Source organism: Corvus kubaryi, unplaced genomic scaffold (genome assembly GCF_017639235.1).
Source record: "Corvus kubaryi isolate FWS band 111438036 unplaced genomic scaffold, C.kubaryi_AGA036_p1.0 37308, whole genome shotgun sequence".
Lineage (NCBI taxonomy): Eukaryota > Metazoa > Chordata > Aves > Passeriformes > Corvidae > Corvus > Corvus kubaryi.
Window position 1 is genome coordinate 2,752,808 of NW_024581096.1, and position 20,688 is coordinate 2,773,495.

Consider the following 20,688-nt stretch of genomic DNA (forward strand, 5'->3'; position numbering starts at 1 on the left):
GTAGGGCAGTCCCCGCCCGCGTGTGACGAAGTTGACACCGGCCTTCGGGAGGCGTGCTTAGGCATCGCTTTTCTATTTAACAAACACTTGGTTCGCTGCTCAAATTTAATCAGATGTTAGAGACTGTCCCAACGAGGGACCACGAGGGACGCATTATGAGGAGCAGCTGAGGTCACTGGTTTGTTCAGCCTGGAGGAGACTTGAGGGGAGACCTCGCTGTGGTATTCAACATCCTCATAAGGGGAAGCAGAGGGGCAGGTGCCAATCCCTTCACTCTCACCACCAGTGTCAGACTCGAGGAAATGGCATTAAGCTAAGTCAGAGGAGGCGTACGTTGGCTATCAGAAAATTTTTCACACGGAGGGTGGTGAGCACTGGAACAGGCACGCCAGGGATGTGTCACCAAGCCTGACAGAGTTCAAGAAGTGTTTGTGAATCGGGGGATGGGGAAGCAGAGGTTAAATGATTTGCTAAGAAGTTGTTTGTTAAAAGCAATGCATACAGCTTGCTCAACACTTACTGTGCCTACCAAAGCAGGATGAGAAGATATAAGACGATTGATAAAGGGAAGGAATCTTGACCAAAGATCCTGTTTTCAACCTAAAACTAACTTAAACCAGCCTTGAAGTTTGGACTTGGGCCAGGGACGTAAAGACCATGCGAAGGGAAGCAAGGTGAAAAGTTCAGGATGAGGAAGACCCTTTACTCTGTGAAAAACGAGGTTAACTCTCCTGTGAGAATTTAAAAGTTTAATAAAAAGACAATAAGAGACACATAAAATAAAGCAAAGAGGTAACGGCCGGCTGCCTTGGTGCTCTGCCAAGAGCACGCCTGATGCTCGAGAATAGTCATTTTTATACCATTTTTACTGTCTGTTCTTTATGCATATTCAAACTTTTCCAGGAGCTGTTCTGCATGGCCACTCCTTGGTTCCGCCTTTTTAGAGCATGCATATTCTTCTGCCTTGCAGTTTCATTTCTTTTGATTCTTGGGCCTGGGCTCGCTAGGTGAGAGTTGATAGTCGAGTGGGCCTCTTAATTCCCCAGACAGTAAGGGTTGATAGCAGCTTTTTGGGCCTCTTTGCCCCCCGGGCAGAGTGGTGATTATCCGCTTTGGGCCCCTTTGTTCTCCGGGCAGAGTGTTGATTAGCCGCTCTTGGGCCTCATCCTCTGTTCGCTTGGAGGTTATCTTACCTGCTCACACTTGCTAAATTCTTGCTAAAAAGAAAGAAAACTACATCCACACAGTAAAAGCATTTCTAACATTATATAATATTCACCTTAATACTTGCGAGAAGCCAATATTACGATATGCGTTTATAACAACTCCATCTGAGGAAGACCCTTACTTCATCTTGGAGACCCCTGCCCACGACCACCAGACAGCACTGCGCAACCGCAACGCGGATGTGAATGACTTTTGTGCTCATTGTAATATGAGGCGAGGCTAGGTGGGGCTAGGTAATGAATATGTATAGATGTATTGGGAAACTTAATGAATATGGAACTTGTAACCTGATATATACCAAGCTCAATGCAGCTGTCGGCATGCATGGCTTTGGAGGAACTAATCCCCCATGTGTCCCAGCGCTGGAATAAACATACCTACTTTACTACTTAATCTAGTAGTGGAGTCTTTTCTGCATATCATTTGGACAGCACTCCCATTCATGTGGTGGGATTCTTGGGGTGTCCTGCACAGGGCCAGGAGCTGGATTCAGTGATCCTGATAGGTCCCTTCCAACTCAGCATATTCTATGATATTATGACTTACTTTGTGTCTCTAAAACACCTAGTATTTTGGGGCTCCAAAAAAATGTTTGGTGTGTGTGATACAACACGATTGTATTCGTTTATTGTAGGAAAGGTTAAATAATGATTGAGTAGATAAACTGTTTCCTCTGTGTACCAGCACCACAGTGCAGTTGCAGTTCACCAGGCTGATGCTCACAGGCCTTGGGCACCAGCCCCTCCAATGCTGAGGCGCGTGGGGCTGTGCCCTTTCTGTGCCTGTAGTTCCCTTCCCCAGGGGCTCTTGGGGACCACACTGCCTCGGCATGAGCTATGGCCTGAGCCAACTTCAGCTTCTGCTGGTCCTGTTTCTCTCTGTAGCCAGGGAGCTATGGCTGTTTAGCTGACTTCTGGTATAATTGTATTTATTCAGGCCACTGAGTAAGAGCTTTTTTGTGTTTCGGTAATGTTCTTGAATCCAAAGCAACATCAAACACATCACACAGACTAACCTAGTCTTGCCAAGGAGCTTGAATATGCCAGCAATGGCACTCTGACAGGTTGAGGAACTCTTCAGGCTGTGCTGAACATTACTATAGCACAGACAACCTGATATCCACCTTTGTCTGGACATGGCCTATGAATCTACTTTGAAACTATTTTTAGACTTTTCCTGCTATTTCCACAGAACTGTAAGCTACTGGATGTGTGGTTGTATGGATGGATTTGTAGCACTTCCGAGTGCTGTTATCACATTAGTTAAAACTAAAGTGACATTGTAATTGTAACTTTACTTTTGTAAACATACTACTAGATTTTCAGCATTCAGAGCAACAAAAATTTGCAGTTTGTTTGTCCTATTTTAAGGACATCACTTATTTTTTTCATATTTTTAACTTAATACTTTTATAGGAAATAAATGCATGAGATTATACTTTGAGCCAGGATATTACCTTGCTACAATATAAAGAAAAGACATCTCCTAATGACAAGAAAAATATTTTTAATACTGGTAAAAAGCAAAATTAACACATCCTCTCCTCACATCTATATCGGTAAGAACAGATATATTTGTGAAGGGAATATAAAATATAGTACTATGCCATACCACTGCTAGTGTTTTATTTGTTGCTCAAGGATCATTTTAGTCAAATGTTGTAGTCTTATTTCAGTCTATTTCTAGTCTTATTAAGAGCTACTGCAATAGCAGTAATGAAATAATGCTAATACTAAACCAAACAACAGTAACAATAAATCTACCAAAAAGTGCAGCATATTTGCTTTTACATTACGTGTCTTGGCTGAAGTTCTGATCCCTTGAAATCAGCACCGAAGTCCCACTGGCTTTTAAGAAAAATTATAATTTAGTTCCTGGTGATATATCTGCCCTATATAAAGCTGAGTCACAGCTGACTTTTGTCCATCAGCCAACATCTGGAACAGTTTTGATGTTCTAGTAACTTACTTCACATTGTATATTCAGTATATCCACATTTGGAAGTGGATATGGTGATTCTTTCTGTAATTTGTAAGACTGCACATTTTCATAATTGTTCTGACTGACCTCTGAAATCATCATGGAACATAGTGAATTTGATGGCACTTCATCAGCACAACACAGGTTATGTTGGAGAAACAGGTACCAACTGAGTCTGGGATGCATAAGAAAAAATTATTTTTGTAGGCATCCCAGGAATGGGGATGGGGGAAAGAGCTCCAAGCTAAGCCACCAAAGGCTGTTGCAGGGTGGGCAGTGCAAGTAACAAGACTCAGTTTGAAAAATATGTATCACCAGGAAACAAAATGCTCTCCCTTGAAAGCAGAGGTATGTATGCTGAAAACTTTCCTGAAGAGAGAGACATGATTCTTTCTTCTTGTCTGAACTAGTGTTTCTATCAAGTTTTCCTTACTCTAGCTTCATCTCCTGATGTTTAATGGATTGCAGGAGGTAGGGGCTTGTTGCTTCCTCCCATGGCATCCTCTCAAGACCACAGGTAGGTGACCTTGAGAAAAGTTCAGAAAGTACGTGGCCTGTTGCAGTCAAATTCTTTGCAGCTCTACAACTCAAAATGAACTAAAAGTATATATGTGGGCTTTCCTCTGCCTTGCCTGTATGGTAATTCCAAAAAATCAACAGAGATGAACTTTTTTTTACTTGTGAGTTTCTCTTGTTCCATTTTGTTACAATTTTTGTCTGATCCATTTATTGCTCTGGTCGTTGGCTTCTGATGGTATTTCCCAAGGGTATGTTAAGTGTAATGGACTGAGTAAGTTCTGAAAGAGAGACTGATTTTCTGAGAAATGTGAAGAGATATCTTTGTAGGAAAAAAAAAGGGGAAAGCGATATGTAAAATTTAGGAGGAAAAAAGGCCCTTTCTCTAGAAACAGATGCATATAGAGAAGAGGAAAGAAGAAGGTACTGAAGAAAAGAGGAAAGAAGCAGGTACTGAAGAAAAAAAGGAAAGTATTTCTGCATGATCTTCTTAAGACAGAAAAATAAACTGTAAGTTTAAAAGTTAAATTGAAAATGAAAACAATATAGACTTTTCCACATTTCTTTAAAATATATATTTTTAAAGAAATTCAAGTGACTGTCTTTCTAAGTAAGTATGGTACATTTTAAACAGCACAGATTTATACCCTGGAAATGTAGGGTCAGATCAGTGTCTGGAGATAAAGTACTTGATTTTTGTACCAGGCTTCCTGTGGAGTAAAACTGTTTAACTATCACTAATAACAATGTAATAATGCATTGAAAATCACAGCTTCAATGGCCATTTCTTTTTCATAAATCATTTCATACAGGCTGGGAAGTTGGGGAAAGGAGTGCCACAAGAGGGACTATTCCATACTGATTCCATAAATAACTCTTTCATGTATCCAAAGTGTCAGTCTTCCTGACTTCAGAGATCCTCCAGCAGAGACAGCTCCCAGCATGTTTCCTCTTCAGCCTGTGCTCAGTTCAGGCTTACCAAGTCAAATTATTTTGTAGCAAAGATTACATACACTAATGTATTTTAAGTGTGTACCAGTCTAATACCAAGACACAGAAAAGTATTCAGTTTCTTTAGAAGTCAGTGTTTTTGAACCCTGGTACATTTTGAATCTAAAAACAATTTACATAGATACCCTTCAAATCAAAGAAACATATCTGTGCAGAGAGATTTATAGTCACAGTTCCACAAACGCAGGTAGTCTATCAATTAAACTCGTAAAGAAGACAGGAACACTTTCCTAAGTTCTGTTGTCTTAGAAGTCTCAATAATTTCCAAGTTCACTTAGGAAGCTAATGTCCATGCAGTGTATTAGCAGTGGAGATGCTGAGGAAGAGGCTTACTTTGCTTGCTGTCAAGTTTTTTAAAAATGTAATCACTGGGGAGACTGTAGCTGTCAGTCCAGTACAGGCATATTGCTCTTGGTTAGGAATGCATGAAACAACATGCTTAAGCTAGCAAAAATGTTAAAATGGCTAAGTCTGCTTTACTTGCCTTCTCTGTAAGTGTTGCAAAGGATTGTTTGTGACATTTAAGTCATGTCTTGAGGATTCTAGAAATTATTATGGTAAGATATTTGGCACTTAATAACTATTGCATTCTTTAAATCAGAAAGTGAAAGAAATTCTAAATCAGATAACCCAGGATATATTCCCACCTTCTCTAGTTTTTACCACATATATTTGCATATGTAATTCCAACATGAACTTACACAGAAATATCTGTGGGAGCACTCAGGTAGCTAGCCAACTAAATTTTTCAAATTTATCTGGATTTGCCCAACACAATATATGCTTTAATGACAAGGAAATCTAAGAAAACAGCCCATAGAACCAGATACCTTTTGCTTTTACCTCTATAATTTTTTAAAACACAGTATCATTAGTAACATAATGTTAATCCCACCAGCACTTCTGTTATTAAGAGCGAAAAAAGCACCTACTTTAAAAACCCAAACATGAGCACAGAAAATCTTCAAACTGCAGAAATGAAGAATTATTTCTGAAATTAACAAGGTTAAGATGAGTTTCTCATTATTAAAGTATGAAAATGAATGATTTACTTTTAGCTCTAGTGTAGTCAATGGAATAGAGAATGACTGCAATAAATTAATAGAAGTTTGCCCTAATATTACATATTTTTTTAGTATCTTAGAAAATCTGGCTTAAAACAAAGCCACCCAAGAAATGGAATATTACAGCCGGTGATGAGGTCAGCAGCTCTGACCCAGGAAGAGAAGACCGGTCCGGGGAGATGGTCCCGAAAGGAATCGCCTTCCCGAGGCCCGGTGTCTTCCCTCAGCTGCTGGCAGGAGGGCCCTTGCAGAGGCTGTCAGCTCTTCAGTGATTGTCAGCTCGTGATTGCAGCTCAGCTCTGCAGGGCAGCCTCCAGGCCAAGCCAGACCAGAGAGAGAGACGAGAGGTTCGTGTGGCTGGTTCTGCACGAAGGTAGCTTTATTGTTGGTCCCCTCCGGCGAAGGGGGAAGCCAGGGACAAGAACCCTCTCTCTGAGCCCCACAGCGCCAGAGGGCTTGCTTTTATAGGGATACAGGGGATGGGTGAAGACCAATGGGTTACAGAGGATCTGGGATGGGTGAGGACCAATGGGTTACAAAGGATCTGGGATGGGTGAGGACCAATGGGTTACAAAGGATCTGCATAGGGTCTCCTAAAGGATTGTGGATCTGTCTTTTCTCACTGTGACCAAAGAAGTGGTTGTCTTTCCAGGGAGTCCTGCTGGGCGATTGCGAAATCTCATATCTCAGCAGAGATCCCTCCAGGGCAGGGGCTGGGCATACCCCACAACTCCCCCTTCTGTATTTATTAAAAAGGCATTCCTAGCAGCCTTTCTGCAGCAACATAGGAGGCAAGAGAACATAAGTAACACAGTAATAATTACAATGAACACCCACAAAGCTCCCTTAATCAAAGATGCAATCCATCCCGTTATTCCCCATCGTCCAAAAAGGTCATTGACCCAGTCTAGGCTCTTATCTACTTTTAGGTCATCGAGGCAGTGGTGAGGACAGCATCACTGTAGATACATTTCATCTTTGGGCAGGGATGGGGCTTCTGAGAGGGAATATAAGCGAGATCTGTTATCTTTGTGGTGAGAGGGGAGGTTTTAGGGTTTAGGGAGGTTTGACAAGGGTTGAGGGAAGGGGATATTTTGGGGTAACAAGGGGTGATAACATATAAACTAAGGATCAGTTTTTCAGGCTGTGTCTGGCCTACGGCTTGACTTTTGCCATAGCTTCTTGTTCAGCTTTCTGTTTCATCTGCTGCCGTGTGGTGGGACAATCTTTTTCCTGGTTGGTGGGCTTTTAGCAACGTTTTCGTCTCCATGCAGAGCTGGTCTGGTTTTGGGGAGGTCCTGTATTTGACTCAGGAGAGTTCTTGTTGGTGTTTGTAGAAGCAGTGTTTGTAGGGCCTAAGTATGGTTTTATACTTTTTCCTGGGAACCACTTTGGGCCAGATGGTAGCTGGACACAGGCGTAGCCTCTCCCCCAGGTAATCAATTGGAAAGGCCCAGAGACCTGGTGTGATTCAGGGTCCTTCACCAGCACTGGTGGCTTCTCAGTGAGCTTAGCTTGGGTTGAATTTGAGAAGTGGTGGAGTACTGGGGGGTCAGGCTCTGATGAGGTACCATTTAGGAAGTTAATGACATAGAGAGCCTTACAGAGTCTTTCAACAGGAGACAAGATTTCTGTTTTTTTCCATTGCTGGTTGAGGACTCTTTTGAGGGTTTGGTGGGTCCTTTCTACAATGGATTGTCCTGTGGGATTGCTAGGTATGCCTGTCTTGTGTTTTATTCCCCATTAGTTGAAGAAATCTTTTAACTTATGAGAGGTGTAGGCAGGCCCATTATCTGTTCTGATTTCTTCAGGGACTCCCAGGGTGGCGAAGGCAAGGAGAAAATGCTTGATGATGTGGACGGCGTTTTCTCCTGCATGGGCTGACGCAAACTGCCCCAGAAAATGTGTCAACTGACACGTGCACGTATTTGGATCTCCCAAAGGATGGGAAGTGGGTTACATCGGTTTGCCACAACTGGCAGCTGTTCAGACCGCGGGGGTTGACTCCAGTGCCCATAGAGGGTATTTGGTAGTTCTGGCCGTTTGAGCACGTTGCAATGATAGCTTTTGCTTGATCTTTTGAAAGCTTGAACATTCTGACGAGGGCAGGAATGTTTTGGTAAAAAAATGCATGTGACAACTTCGCCTGGGCAAAGATGTCAGGGACGTTTGCAGTCTCTGCTGGCATGGCCAGTGCATCTGCTCTCCTGTTCCCTTCGGCAATGGGACCAGGGAGGTCAGTGTGTGACCTCACATGCATAATGTAGTAAGGCTGTTTTCTGTGGGAGATTAAATGAATTAATGTAGAAACCAATTGGTATAATTTTTGGTTGGAGACCTCCTTTAGAAAAGCATGTTCGGCCCTCATAGCTATGCCAGCGACATAAGCCGAATCTGTGACCAAATTGAAAGGTTCATCTTTAAACTTCTCAAAGGCTCTGACAACAGCTGCTAACTCAGCAATCTGTGGATATCCCTCTACTATTTGGATATCAGATTCCCATTTCTGGGTATTGGGTTGCCTCCATGTCATGACAGACTGCTGGGATGAGCCAGACCCATCGGTAAAGACGGTCAGAGCTTTGAGAGATTTTCTACTTTGGATTAATTTTGGAATCAATTTAACAGCTGCATCACGGTAGCAAAATCTATGTTTTGGCATGTGAATGGAAATTTGGCCTGTGTAGCTATCTATGGCTAACTGGAGGCTCTCATTGGTCTGGAGCAACTGCTTTAGATCTTCAGTGGTCAATGGCAAGTATATGCATGTGAACTCACACCCTGCAAGAGAGCGGAGACGAGTTCTGGCCTTTTTTATTAAATGTGTCATAACTTCTTGGAAGGTGGTTAATGTCTTTGTAGGTTGATGGCTTGTGAAGACCCATTCAAGTATCAGCAAAGGGTCTCTGAGTTGAGGGTCCCATTGGAAGATCAGTCCGTGTAAACGGGGAGCCTCACCCAAAACTGCAAACTGGAGAGGCAGGCTGGGTTCAACGCGATGGGCTTGGCGTGAAGACAGGGCTTCCTGGACTTTGGTGATGGTATCTCGGGCTTCAGGTGTGAGGGCGCGTGGAGAGTCCAAGTCTTCGCTGCCGCGGAGGAGGTTGAAGAGGGGAGTGAGGTCTTCTGTTGTGACTCCCAGTAGGGGGTGTATCCAATTTATGGATCCACACAGGCTGTGTAAGTCCCTCAGGGTTTTGGGATCCTCTTTGATGGTGAGTTGCTAGGGTACGATGGTTCTCTCACAGATCTGGAGGCCGAGGTAAGTCCATGGGCTGGAGTGCTGCACTTTGTCCCCACGGATCTCGAACCCTGGTTCTTCTATGGCTTCAATTGTCTTTTTAAGAGTTCTGTCCAAGTAAGTTTTTTCTGATGCACAGATTAGTATGTCATCCATATAGTGGTAAATGATTGCTTCTGGGAACAGGCTCCTGATGGGGGACAGAATGTGGGCGACGTACCACTGGCAGATGGTTGGGCTGTTCTTCGTGCCTTGTGGGAGGATGAGCCAATGGTATCTTCTGAGTGGGGCTTGTTCATTAAGAGAGGGGATGGAGAAGGCGAACCGTGGTGCGTCCTGAGGATGGAGCAGGATGTTAAAGAAACAGTCTTTAATGTCTATGATGGCGAGCAGCCAGTCTCGGGGAAGCATTGATGGTGATGGCAGGCCAGGTTGGAGGGGGCCCATGTCTTCAATGACCTCATTGATCTTTCGTAGGTCTTGGAGTAGTCTCCATTTGTCTTTGCCAGGCTTTTTCAGTACAAAGACAGGGGAATTCCAAGGGCTTGTGGTCTCGGTGATATGACCTTTGGCAAGTTGCTTTTCTACCAGGGCTTCCAGCGTGCTGAGTTTTTCTTTTTCAAGGGGCCACTGCCTTGTCCACTTTGGGTTGTCAGTCTTCCAGGTGAGTGGGGGAGTGGATGGCAGCGCGCATTTCTCAGTGGCCCCAGTCAGAAATCCTGGCTGGGAATGGTAAGGGTGGCACCCCACTGGGATAGAAGGTCTCTGCCCCATAGGGTGATGGGGGTTCTTACCACGAATGGTCAGGTGGTCGCTATCTTGCCCTCGGGTCCTTCGATGACAACATTTCGTTTGCTTCTCATGGATACTGCAACTCCACCAATCCCAGAGATCATACCTGCCACTGGCTCCAGTTCCCAATACCCTGGCCATTCGGAGTGGGCGATGATGGTCATGTCTGCTCCGGTGTCCAGCATCCCTGGACGGTAGACCCTCTCTCCTTTACAGAACAAGCTGCACTCGATGGTCGGTTTGTTTGAGCCCACAATCTCTATCCACATTGCTGTTGGATTGAGAGGAAGCTGTTCTGGGCGGTTCTGTGGAAGTAAAAAAGCTTGAGCAATCGGTGTTCCCTGTGGGAGAAAGAAAGGTGTGTCCGTGCAGCAAAGCTGGACAAGAATCTCTTGTCCAGGGTGCACTGTTTGTATCTCAGGTAATACAAAGAGTTGTTCTGGACCATGGATGGTATCGCTCAGAATAAGAATGTCCCATGGGCCGTTCTGTGGTCCATACTTTCCTGTGGGGATACGATAAAAACGCTTGTCAACAAAGTTAAATGGCAGTGATGTTACCAGTTGGCATCTGGTTCCGAGCGGTAGCTCTCCGTGTGTTGGATCCTTCTCACGTGTTCTGGGATCGCCTGGGATGATGGTGCCGGGTGAGGTCCAGTTGTCTGCTCTCGGTGGTCCGATGTGGAGTTCACAGCTGAAGCGGGGTAGTATGGCCTTTGATTTGTTGTCTGAGCGCGGGGCCTTGACACCGTGCTCCGATAGAAGTTTTTTGGATGCTGCTCATGCTGTTGCTGTCTCTGGTGCCTTTGGTAGGCAGCACGACGGTCCTGGGTGGGTGACCTTTGTGGGCAGTCCTTTATAAAGTGTCCAAGTTAGCCACAGTAGAAACAGCGGGCATTCCCCTTAGAGACTGCTGCAGCAAATGCACCGGAAACTCCCTCTGTGATGCCCTTTACAACTGCTTGGGTCATTGTGTTCTCTGTGGATGTGTGTCTAGTACAGCTCTCTATCATTTGTTCTATTGTTGGTTCTGTGTCCATGGGTAGGGCCCTCAAGATATTCTTAGATTGTTCGTTAGCATTTACCATGGCAAGTTTACCCAAAAGTTCCTTTCGTCCATCCGGACACTCTATCTGTTTCTCTAAGCTAGCTTTCAAACGATCAACAAACTGAATGAAGCTTTCATTTGCTGACTGCTTGATGTTAGAGAAATATTGTGTAGGAACAGAATCATCAGGAGTAAGGAGCAGGGATGTCTTAGCTGCAATAGCTATGTCTTGTAATGCTACTTCAGGTAAGGTTGTAGCTTGATCTGAGGGTTTTTGGAGGCCACCTTCTCCAGCCAGTTGTTCTATTGTCCAATCTGTCTGATTTGCATCTTTAGCATAAGTGTCAGACAGTGTTTTTAAATGTCTTTTCCAATGCCTTTCCCATAACATATATTCGGCAGGGGAAAGGATGCAATTATTAATGTTTTTAATATCATGTGGTGCTAACTTATAGGCAGAGAAAGTGGCCTCCAATAAGTTTCTAAAGAAATGTGACTCTCTCCCATGTTCTTTTGCTGCCTTGCAAAACTCTTTGACTTCTTTGTATGGGATAGGTTCCCATGTTTTTGTAGATGATGGACCACCCCTCCTCCCTTTCCCTATAATGACTGGAAAAGGCTGAGATTCTCTGGGCTAACTCCCAGTCTCCCTCCTGGTTTGCTTCCCTGCGTGTCTGTGCCCATCGATCCTCAGATTCAGAGTCAGGGCTGCTGCTACTGTTATCTGAAAAGGAGGGATAAGCTGTGGCAGGGCGGGGCTGGGATACAGGGGGCGTAGTACGGCATTTTTGAAATGCCAACTTTCCTTTAGCCAGGGCAGGGGTAGTGGGGGGTCGGGGGTGGTTTGAGGGGTGGGAAGGGGGTCTGTTGTGGCAGTGTAGGGGTGGAGAGGCTGTACAGCAGCAGGTAGTTTGGGGGGAGGTCGGGTTGCAGGTAGTGCCGGTTTCGCAATTCCGTGTGGAGTCAACATGGGCTGTAGGAGGGTGTGGGGGGGCGGTGGGCTCTAAGGCAGGAGCGGAGGAGATGGAGATTGCACAAGAACCCGTGGTAGGGGGAGGGGGGGGGGTGCAGGGAGAGGGGGAGCATCAGGCATTGCGCAAGATGCAGCTGGGACGGGAGAGAGCGGGTGTGCCGGCGCCTGCCAGGGTGCCAGGGCCATTGGCGGTGGGGGGAGGGAGATTCCACTCCTTGGGCAGTAGCCTGGGGCAGTGGCGCAGATAGCTGGGTCCTGCCAGTGGCGATGGGGGCGGATGCTGGCGGGGGGGCGTGACACTTGTTCTGTACCCCACAGTGCGTGCGCGGGGCTCTGCGGGACCGGTCCCGTGTTGTACCATGCCTGCTCCGTGGGTGCGGGGAGGGGCAGCAGCGGCGGGGCGACTTGCTGGGATGGGGCCGCCGCGCTGGGGTGGGGGGGGGGGGGCAGGGCCGCGTGGAGCAGGGATGCGGCAAGGCGCTGGGACGCGGTGGGGTGGGATGCGGTGGGGTGGGGGGGGTCAGAAGCACTGTGAGCCGGTGTGAGAGGGGGAAGGGTGGTGTTGTGTGCGAAGGGTTGCGAAATACCAGGGGCACAGGGAGATGGGGCTGGGGGCGGCTCAGAGGCATCCACCCCGGGGAGGGGAGATGGGTCTGGGATGGATCCCGCGTACGCTGCCTGGGGGATGGCAGCGCAACCGAGGGGGGGGGGTTGGGTATGGGAGGACTGCTGGGAATAGGGGATCGGGGTAGGGAAGTGCGGTGGCCGGCGCCCCAGCTGGCCCAGGGCTGGGGCGGCTGGCGGAGTCTGCGCTCTTGCTGGCCATTGCTGGAGGCACAGAGGGGGAGTGGGAGGAGGGAAGGGCAGAGAACGGGTTTAGGTGAGGGGGGGTTGTTGCACGATACATTTTAACCAGTAAATGAAATAAAGGAATGAATTTGGAAACAGAGAGGTTTCCCGAGGCTTGAGAGGAATACAGCTTGTTCCCCACTCTGTCCCAGAACGGATCAGAAAGGACAGAGTCTGTTGTAGCATCAGGAAAATTTTGAGATATCCAATTACTAAAAGATTTGAGATTTTTCTTAGAAAGAACACCTTTATAGAATTTAAAGTCAGATTTTAAGAGAAGGGTTAGAAGAAAGGGGTATAGGTCTCTCTCAGATTGGGAAAGGCTGGGTTTAGCTTGCCTATGTCCTATCTTAGTTCCTCCCTCAGCAGAAAAAAGAGAAAAAAACCCAAAATTACTTTAAGTTGTGTGCAGGAGGAGGAGAGCTCCAAATTTAAACTTACAAATCCCATTTTCTGGTGGGGCTGGCTCCTAGAAAGGTCTCCTGGGGGGATGGTCTGGCAGTTTGATCCTCAGGGACTTCAGTCCTAGGTGGGACGCGAGAGTCTCGAACTGTCCCCGTCCAAAAGGCCTGCTAAAACTTAGGTCTATTTTCAGAGGATTAGCACACGAATGGCTGGTTCTGTCTTGGCGTGTCAAGACGCAGCTCAGGCCAGGTCCGGGGTCCAAGGCTGTTCGGGCGCCAGTTATTACAGCTGGGGATGGGGTCAGCAGCTCTGACCCAGGAAGAGGTGACTGGTCTGGGGAGATGGTCCCGAAAGGAATCGCCTTCCCGAGGCCCTGTGTCTTCCCTCAGCTGCTGGCAGGAGGGCCCTTGCAGAGGCTGTCAGCTCTTCAGTGATTGTCAGCTCGTGATTGCAGCTCAGCTCTGCAGGGCAGCCTCCAGGCCAAGCCAGACCAGAGAGAGAGACGAGAGGTTCGTGTGGCTGGTTCTGCACGAAGGTAGCTTTATTGTTGGTCCCCTCCGGCGAAGGGGGAAGCCAGGGACGAGAACTCTCCTCTGAGAGCCACAGGGGCCAGAGGGCTTGCTTTTATAGGGATACAGGGGATGGGTGAAGACCAATGGGTTACAAAGGATCTGCATAGGGTCTCCTAAAGGATTGTGGGTTTGTCTTTTCTCACCGTGACCAAAGAAGTGGTTGCCTTTCCAGGGAGTCCTGCTGGGCGATTGCGAAATCTCTTAGCAGAGATCCCTCCAGGGCAGGGGCTGGGCATACCCCACAATGGAAGATAAAAGAGACCACTGATAAATCTTCCTGTAAAAGTCTGTAAAAAAGCCAAGAAAAATTATCTTTAATGCCATAAACCAGAAAGCCCAAAATTAGTAAAAAATATGTATAAGAACTAACAATTAAAAGCTAAGTTTTATGATGTTATTAAAATTCCTTATGAGTCACAAGTCTCACAACAAATGTAATAAAAGACTGCAGAATAAAATGTTTGCATAAATTCTTACAATGAATCTGCACATTATTCATTGACTGATGAAGATGAAACTCAAAGTAAAAGACTGCTATTATTAAAGAAGAAGAGGAAGACCTATGAAAAAGAAAACATCATGGATTTGTGAGGAACTGTTAGAGAGAGGACTAAGAGAATAGAGCTCAAGCCAAATGGGTGTTTAAGTAATTAAAGTCTTTAGCTGTATCAGTGCTCTGCTACTTAGAAAATGCAACGTTTGGCATAAAGTGGTTTAGAGAGTGCCTGATGGATGCATAAGAGAAATATGTGGGGTTTATATTTTTATATTAAATGTACAAACTGCAGTAATTTATGTACCCAGGGAACATATACTTAATTCAAAAAACAAGTATGGTCTTTTGAGAATCTGAGAGTAATGCATAAATACCAAACCCAAGTACTCTTCATCCTGCTTATGTCTACAGGAAGAAAGCCTGGATCAGTACAGAGGCCCTCTACTACATCTTCAGAAACATTATAAAAAGTCATGTGCTTTATAAAAGTGGAAGAGATGGCAAAATCTGAGCTCATTGTCATGTCCATGGATGTTTTGTAGTGGTTACTAGAAATAAAAGGCCTATACAAAATCTCTGGTTTATTCAGTATAAGCAATGGTTTAGCCACTGTCCATACTGCCTGGTCACACAGTCCTGGTGCTCAGGAATGGAACAGCAAGCAGCATAAACTATGCCAACAAGAGGAATCTTCCTGATAGGTTACATGTTTACATTTTTAAAATAAATAGTATTTTTATAATTTTTTTTCTGTTCTCTGTCAAGATTTTTAAAAGCAAAAGTCAAATAACATTTAAAAGGAACGAATATTTTCAGATGACAGAAGCAAGTCAAGGATAGTAAAACTTTGCTAATGTATCTAATGTAAATGTAGCACAACAATTGTGCTGGTACAAGAAATAATCCAAATTTATGTTTCAGAGCAAGTGACTTAATGAAAGTCTGGAAACTAAATCAGACTGGACACTCAGGCTTAGTAATTTTGACAAATTCCTGTTTATGTTATAAGAAGATGAGAATACAACTCAAAGTAAGTGAAGTCATTGGAAGCAGCAGTGTTCTGAAATCTCTTCTATTTGCCATCTGAATTTGGCCTTGTGAAACAGACTTCACTGTCCAGTTGGTATCTCCACTCCTCTGTCCTCCCTGATAACTATTCACTAGCTACGTGTTAGAGATCTTGTAGCTCTACAAAGTAATTTTTTACATCAATTCCAGTTACTCTGTTGTGTCTGTTACCTGGTTGGAAGAGACTTTTGAAATGATCATTACTCCACTTTGGAACTAATGTGTTATTGAAATGAACAGAAATGGATCACATCCTGTTAAGAACTATCATCTGGATTGTTACATTGCAGGTTAAATATACAATTGAAGGATTTATTTTAATAACCACATTTTCATAATTTCTTTAAATGAATACTTAAATCTCATGGTAAATGATGTTGTTTACATGTAAGTGTCATTACAGCACACCACCTTGACTTAATCTACTTTTGGTACATAGTAAGTTCAGCATGGTTCATTTTTACATGAAAAAGAAGTTTGGATTGAATCAGATGATTTCAGGGGGGAAAGCTGAGCTCTTACTCTGTTTTACAAGATTTTTGGCCTTGTTGCTCTGAGTAACTGCACTGAAATAAAGACATTCTTGATAGAAATACATATTGCCAAATGCCTTTCTTGTTGTTTGACTGCCTTTAATTAGTCATCAACCTTCTTTCATTAAGCTCATCAACCTACAAAATTGACTTTTTTTAATTCATGGATACAATTTTCAGCAGGCAGAACAAAACCTGTAGTTGTTCTTGATGAATGCTGTGTACTTCTGAGAATCTGGCTGTGCATTGTGACATACAAGGACAGTAATAAGGACCTTTTTTCTTGTTTGCCTAACTTTTAAATATTACATTATTCTTTCAAAAATCTAGAAAAAGTTTGAGAGAAAATGATGGTGTTGCCTGGTGTTATTCCAATGATGTTCACTTGAAGCAGGGAGAATTTTAAGGAAAAGTAGAACTGAATAAACTAGGGAATTTCAGAAAAACAGAATCTGGAAATAAAATTTAAAAACCCCAAACCCAGCCAACCAACCAAAAAACCTCAAACTAACAACAATTCAAAAAACCCGCCCAATCCAAAACAAATGAAACAACCCAAACCATACATATCATCCATGTGAAAGCAAATGACAGATTCCCTCTATGCCCCCTTCACATTATTTTAGAATGGTGGAATGGTGCCATCTCAGAAGATGCTCTCCAGAATTTCCAGTTTTGTTGCTTCATTATATGCACAATTCTGCAAACTTTACTGAGTTGAATTTTATCTCTTTACCTGTGAAGAAAGATAGGTAATCATTATTGTGGTGTGCTGGTTTGCTGGTGTAGGCTTCCAGATTTACCTTATTGGTTGGTGATTGAAGTGTGGAGAAATTCATAATAAGGGAAGTGTCCTTCTGCTTGTGGTGGCAGGTGCATTGCTTGGAACCTGAGAAACACCTGGATGAAGGCTCTGCCTGGAAAATTCCTTCTCCTCTAAATCTTCCTGCTCCTTTTTTCTTTGAAGGTGACAGAAACAAGAAGAACCCTTTCTAATAATTCTTCCTTGAGCTTTGTATGATAATGAATTAAATATCCCTGTAAGAGTCAAAATATTATTAAACACAATTATGAATTCAAAGGAGGTAGGGTTTAGGGCGACATACTCACTCAGACCAATGTTTCTGACAATGCATGTCAAAGGAGAAAAAGAAAAAGCAAAGCATCTTAAGCTTTAATGAATCTTCCTTAGACTGAGAAAAGGAGGACCTGAAGAGATTCAGAAAGATATAACACATGCTTTTCTTGAAATATGTTTTTAATATACTGTATGAGTCTGTTGTGCTGTCAGTAAAGAGCTAAAGATCTGAGAATATATAACTATTCTCCTAAAAAGTATAGAACTGAATTACTGTATACAGGCAAAGAAGTAAGTGCTTGGTTTCAATGTTATTTTTAACTTTGTCCTGTTGTTTCTTTGCTTTACATTCTTCACAGTTTATGTAATAAATTTTTAATTGGCCTGTTTTCATCTTCTGTTTTTTCTTCTAGTCTCACGTTATCCTTCTATTCAATGTTTTGTACTTATTTTTCCGGTTTTGTTTCTCACTCATTTCTCTGTTGTCCATACTCACATTTGTTTTTTCTGTGTGATCAAAGAACAGTTTTATATTTTGTTCTTCTAAACAACAAGTGAAACTATACTTTTGAGGTTAGCATGTCAGACCTCCAAATACAAGCAAAATTCAAAGCTTACCCTACATAGGCTAAAACTTATGATGAGAAGGGAAGATTTATTATACGAATGAACTTTAAAAATCACATTAAAAAATTCATACATAGACACAGACTACACTACATGGCAGATTTACGGGGTCAGAACCCTAATCCTACCTTTGTTCAGCACAAGTAAGCATAGGGGACTGGAGAAATCCTGTGAAATATATGCTATATATATAGGATATATATATAACCTAGATTAATATTTGCCTATATAGTATTTCTTCCTTGTCTGTGGGGAGAGCTGCAGTTAAGGGATGAGAAAACAGTTCCAACAACAGCTCCATATGTAACTAATGTGTTACTCTTAACATGGGGCTAATGGGAGTAGAGGTCAGCACATGCCTGCTGAGAGTCCAGCTCTCAGTGTGCAGTGTTTTCCATGTTCCCCAGATGGTGGTATTGGGAATATACTTATTAATTTAGATGGCACAAATGTGAAAGGGACAGCTGCTGGAACTCAGCTGAGGATTCATTGTGATTCTGACAAATTGAAGATACCATCTTTAAGAATGTTGTGAAACCTTGTAAGGAATTGTGTAAGTTAATGCACTTTGGTAGAAGTTATCCACCATGGGGTAGGTAAAGCCGTCCAGAAAAAGAGCAAATTCATATTTTGCCTGTAGCCTTTTTCTATTTTCCCTCCCTTTCTAGTCAGAGAACACCTGCTATTGACATTTGAAAGAGAATGTAGTGTTTTAAATATTGTTCATCTGTTTTGTTTGTAAATATGTTCAGTTATTTTGAGGAAATGCCAAATAAAATCTTTACCCAAACATCAATCAAAAGGAGGCTACAAGTATAGAAAACAGCATGAAGAGTATGACAAATGGCCCTGGTGGCTTTTTTTTTTTTCCTTCCTCTTGTAGACTTGCAACAGATATAAAAAGTTTGATTCCCTGAATCCACTTACTGGTTTTAGAGGAGACTGCTTAAATTCATCAGCTTTATATGTAGCAATAGCACACGATTCCTGCAGATGTGCTGCCCATCTGCAGTCTTTAGTCAAGAAATCTAAATTGAATTCCATAATACCTGTGGTTTGTTGGTTTATTCCAGTGTGGCTTCATCTGTGGCTTTCTGATTTTAAGTTGTCTCAGACATAACCTTACATTCTTACCTTTAATGCAGCCTGTGGTATTTTTGTTGTCAATACAGCCTAAATACTTCATGTGATGGGTAGAAAGATATTGTTTTGATCTAGTGGCCTCACAATAGCCCTTGTCACAGCAGAACAAGCATACAATTTGTATAGTGGCAGCATCTTGGTAGCTCTTCCAGTCCCCAGGAGCAATTACTTCAGGGAAGACGTAAATCCAAGACCACTTGAATCTATGTAAGATTTTTGGTTTGGCCTACAATCTGCTTTAAATTAACAAGCAAACCATATAAAGAGTGCTTTTGTAAAGAAATACTTTTTAATAAACAGAGTAATTAAATCTTAGTTGAAACAGACTTTGCTTTTATTATAGGCAGAAAGTGTTCAGATTCCCAAATGAGATTGTGACAAATCATTACCAACAGAACTGGCTGTTGAGAACAGCAGTGCAGTAACCCAGGAAATGATAAAGCACAAGTTAGTTTGGCAACTACCCATATAAGTAAAGCAAAGGCCTTTTAGAGTTCCTAAACACAAAAAACTTCTTATGAGCCAAAAAAGGAAAGCAAAAATATGTCAAGTATTTGTCTTCTTGGATTTTTTTGCTTGTTTTGTTTCATGTTTCCAAACATATGTGTCTGTTCAGCTATGGATTTAGTTGGGGAGAAGGATGACATTTAGTAATTTTTCAGTTCCTACTGTTTTTGTTTACTCTTTTGCAAAGCTCAGAGGTTAGTTAATTTTTAGGAAGTAAATTTAATTCCTTACAATAAATTTTGTTTTCTGCTCGTTTTACATATATTCCAAAGCATCACACATGAAAACATCATATTTTTCAAAGGAAGGTACTCTAAGTGGTTGTATCCATAAAAATTGGGCTGTGTACTTACTGTTCACTTTCATAATAAATAGTGCTTCTGCTAATACTGGTATTATTTAAAGTTTAATAAGTATGCTGGCTTTTTGTCCTTAGCAATCATACCCTCTGGTGAAGCAGTTTAGCATCCAGAACTCTCTAGGATAATTCACTGAAAATGGACTTTTTTAGACACTACACCAGGACTCCAGTTACTGGTCTGAAAGGCCATTTAATGCTGCTTTATGTAAGATTCTGTAACATACACGGATTTGAGAATACTGTGGCCAGTATCTTATGGCTACTGTTGTACTGTTCTATGGGTTTTTTGGTAGGCTACTGATTTACGAAAATATGGGCATTGATCTAATATCGATACTCGACTAAGAGGGACAAAGACTCTCTAACAGTTTAGAGTTAGAAAAGTGTGTGTTTATTCCCGCGCCGGGCAGCTGCACAGGATAGCTCCCTAATACGCAGTGCAAAGTTACAAGCCAATACAAAATCTATTTATCTATGAAAGTTCTAAGTATTCAAAATACAAATGCATATTTATAACATTGACACCTCCCATTCTCTGCTTCGGATGATAATTAGCTAAAAAGACATTAAGCATGTGTGGTATGTTCTCTGAATTGGGTTGGTGGTCTTGAAGATAAAGTCAAAGTAGTCTCCCTCGATTTGACCTTTCTACCTTTCTGAATTTTGACAATACAAATTACCCTTGGTAAACTTCCAGTTCTTCTCTTCGTGACTTCTGAATAGGTTGTCAGATGGGAGGAAATTGGTAATTGTCTACATTTCTTTAGATCTATTAATCAGTGTTTCTGTTTGTCATTATAGGAACAGCTAAACACATATAAAAGTGAGAGGCAATCAGTTATTGAGCAATCAGTTACTTACATCTTAAAAACTTATTTCAAGTCCGGCTCTTTTAACCAACTTTTAACTTTTAATTAATTCCAACTGGGCTTACTTATCTACCTATTTTAACTAATTTCAACAAAGCTAACCTTTAACTAAAATCTTAATGTTTCTTTTAAAATCTGTGTTTCACTACTAAGAATTATTTTTTCCCTCCATATTATTTAATGTTTGGTGCAGAAAGTAATATCTTACTAAGCTGAATTTTTTTTTACATTGGTCTTCCATCTGAAAAATAAATATATGCTTTTTTTCTTCTAAATAAAAAATTGCTCCTGTAAGAATGATTTGTAATTATTTTAACTTAGATACCTTG

At 42.6% G+C, this 20,688-nt stretch overlaps 1 long non-coding RNA gene across 4 annotated transcripts in view; it reads left to right on the forward strand.

Moving 5' to 3' along the window:
* The window catches only part of LOC121664742, a 55,042-nt gene that overhangs the window by 1,791 nt on the left and 32,563 nt on the right, over positions 1–20,688 (forward strand). The window lies entirely within an intron of this gene.